The sequence below is a fragment of the Lipotes vexillifer genome, unplaced genomic scaffold (assembly GCF_000442215.2).
Source record: "Lipotes vexillifer unplaced genomic scaffold, Lipotes_vexillifer_v1.1 scaffold69, whole genome shotgun sequence".
Classification (NCBI taxonomy): Eukaryota; Metazoa; Chordata; class Mammalia; order Artiodactyla; family Lipotidae; genus Lipotes; species Lipotes vexillifer.
The window spans coordinates 4,784,183-4,787,883 of record NW_006790942.1 but is presented as its reverse complement, the minus strand read 5'-3'; positions in this window follow the sequence as shown (position 1 = coordinate 4,787,883).

The following is a 3,701-nucleotide window of genomic DNA, read 5'->3' as shown; positions in this document are numbered from 1 at the left end:
GGGGGGGGGGCGGGGAAGGGGCTGATGGTGAAGCTCCAGTCTGAGCCCAAAGGCCTGAGAACAGGGGAAGCAATGGTAGAGTTTTAGTCTGAAGACCAACAGGCTGGAGACCCAGGAAGAGCCAATGCTTCTGTTCACGTCTGAAGGCAGGAAAAATCCGTGTTGCAGCTCAGGCGGTCAGGTAGGCTGAGTCCTGCTGCCAGGAGGGTCAGGCTTTGTGTTCTACGCAGGCCTTCAGCTGCCTGTATGAAGGCCACCCGCATTAGGGAGTGCAATCTGCTTTACCGTCTACAGATTTAACTATGAATCTCATCCAAAAACAACTTCACAGAGACCCCCAGAATAATGTTTGGCCAGTCACCTGGGCACCTCATGGCCTAGTCAAGTTGACACATAAAATTACCGTCACAGATGGCAAACTGCGTGTTCCCACAGGGAGTCCTCCTGTGATCCCTGTAACTACCATGCCACCGTCACTTCTTTGTTGTTTTTTACACCTGTAACAAAATTTAGCATCTTAACTTTTTTAAGTCTATAGTTCAGGGTGTTAAATGTATTCACATTGCAATGAGGCAGATCTCCAGGACTAATTCATCTCGCAAAACAAACACGATACCCATTAAACAACAGCTTCCTTTCTCCACCCCTCCCTCAATCCCGAGGCCACCACAGTTTCTCAGGGTCTAAGTTAGTTACCTCACATAAGGGAAATCAGACAGTATTTGTCCTTTTGTGACTGGATTATTTCACTTAACACCCTCCAGGTTCGTCCATGTTGCAGCATGTGGCAGGATTTTCTTCCTATTTAAGGTTGAATAATATTCCATTGTACCTATACCACATCTTTCTTTATCTGTTCATCGATTAATGAGCATTTAGGTTGTTTCCACCTCTTAGCTACTGTGACTATGCTGCTGTGAACATGGGTGTGCAAATATCTCCCAGGACCCTGCTTTCAGTTCTTTGGGATAAATATCCAGAGGTGGCGTTGCTGGACCACGTGGTCTAGCATCACTTTTTTACCTGGGTTATTGCAGTGGCCTCCTTGCTGCTCTGTCTCCCTGCTTTCACTCTCGTCCCCACCCCCAGGTTCATTGTTTTTTTCATGAGTGTTAAAATTATTTTTTAAATATTTGAAACAGGTTATGTCATTTTTCTGTTTCAACTTCTCTAATAGAGACTTCCAGTTTCTGCTTGGGAGGTACAGGACTAGAAAGAAGGTCACTCCCGCCCTTACAGCAATAAGTAAAGCTAAGCAAGCCTCAAGTTCATGACTTCTCAAATTCATCAGGGAGCTGAAGTCTTAAGGCAACCAACTAACCAAATCTGAGGAGAGACAGGTGTCTTCTGGCAGAAACAAGATGCAAGCACTTGCTTACCTGGGACAGATACAGCTGCCACGAAGAATCGCACATTTTTCATCTTATAATTTCTTATTTACTTATTAATTTGACTGTGCCGGGTCTTAGTTGCGGCACACAGGATCTTCGTTGCAGCATGTGGGATCATTTAGTTGCGGCATGCGGACTTCTTAGTTGCGGCATGCATGCGGCATCTAGTTCCCCGACCAGGGATCGAACCCAGGACCCCTGCAGTGGGAGCGCGGAGTCTTACCCACTGGACCACCAGGGAAGTCCCCTTTCATCCTTTATAATTTCTATGTTTCAGAAATACCTCAATTAGAGAATGTTGCATTCAGAAAAATAATTTTACAGATAAAGTTTAATCCTTTAATTTCCAGAGCTTTTCTTTTATTCATTCTTGGTGGAACTCTTCTAAAATGTGCTATACTTTCCCCTGCTTTATTAAATAGAATATATCAATTGTTTAGGCGGACCACTCTGTACCTCAGGTGCTAGGAGACCATCTGTCCTCAAGGGCCACTGCGCCACGAGGGGCTCTTGAATTCACTTAAAGAGATGCTGCTGTAGCTGTTCTTCTCTTCTTTCAGGAAAGCTCCTCAAGGCTGTCTTTCCAGTGGCACAATGCCTACTGGAAAAGCTACTCTTTGGAAAGAATAAAGCCAAAGCTTAATTACCCTAGATCCTGGATGGAAGGTACCAGTAGGCTGAGTAGGAATGGACTGGAACCCATCTAGGTCTCTGGTCGGTCTTGTACCCATATGATTGTATCACCTGCCCTTCCAAGGCTTTGAGAGCATACATGAGGTGCCAAGCACCCACTGAACTCCAGAGAGTGTGCCCGCCCATCTAGGTCTGGTTATAAGGCTTTCTTGGGATTCTGCATGATATTGTACCATGAGCTCTTATTTGACAGAGAGCTCTTTGCTTAGGAGCTTTGGATCTCTAGACATCTGTGGATGGACTCCAGTGAATTCAGTTTGAAATTATAGACAGAATTTTGCATGTGCTTATGCCTGACCTTTCTGGAAAGAAGATCCAACAGTTTCATCAGATTCTCAGAAGGAATGAGATGGGCTGAGATGTTACCCCTCTTACTCCTAAGAAAAAGAAGTGATGAAGTGAGGTAATCAGTCTTCTGGACAGACTCAGTCTGAGATGAGCATCTGGTATAAACAAACCGTTAGAATAAATTGCCAGGGTTACCTCTATAGAATGAGCCCCTGAGGCACCCAAGTATGTACATCACACTCAAGTTACAGTGCTCTCTATGCCAGGTCCTGCACCTGGCTTTCCTTCACTTATATATCATACACATCATTTTATTTTTGCTTATAGAGCTATTCTTACATTAAAAAAATATTCACATAAGATTCCATTGTATGGCTATACCACAATTTATTTATCTGGCACCCCACTGATAGATATTTAGATTTTTTATTCTAGTTACTTTGGGTCATAATGCTGCCCTGCATATCTGTGTACATATAATTGTGCACAACATATAGCTGTGCCTTTTTGCTCATTCCCTTCCCATGCAGGATATTATGATTATCTTTTTTAATAAATTTATTTATTTTTGGCTGCGTTGGGTCTTCGTTGCTGTGCGCGGGTTTTCTCTAGTTGCGGCAAGCAGGGGCTACTCTTCGTTGTGGTGCACGGGCTTCTCATTGCGGTGGCTTCTCGTTGCGGAGCGTGGGCTCTAGGCGCGCGGCTTCAGTAGTTGTTGCACGCGGGCTTCAGTAGCTGTGGCTCGTGGGCTCTAGAGCGCAGGCTCAGTAGTTGTGGCACTTGGGCTTAGTTGCTCCGCAGCATGTGGGATCTTCCCAGACAAGGGCTCGAACCCACGTCCCCTGCATTGGCAGGCAGATTCTTAACTGCTGCGCCACCAGGGAAGCCCCTATGATTATCTTTTGAACATTTTCCTGAATGATAGGTGAAGGCTGTGTTTTTTACTTTTGCTATTTATTTATTCTCTTAAAGATTTTCATATATTTATGGATTATCTGTACTTGTTTCTCCATGAAATGTATGTTAACGTTTGCCGCAGTAAATGCGGTCTCTCTATAGTGTTATAAGTGCAAAGCCCAAAGTGTGAAGGGAATGGCCCCCATTCACCAATGGATGTGTCATTCGATCCTACTCTAGAACAAATTATCCATGTCTCTGCTTTCTCTTTTTGATTATTTTTTGCAGGATCTGTTAAGGACAGCTGGAAATCTGATAGAAAAGTTAACTGCCAAAAGAGTAACAATGCACTGATGCACTAAGTAAAGATTTATTAATATCCAAAGTGATATTACAGGATATAATAGGAACGGAGCAGATTAGGAGGTAAAT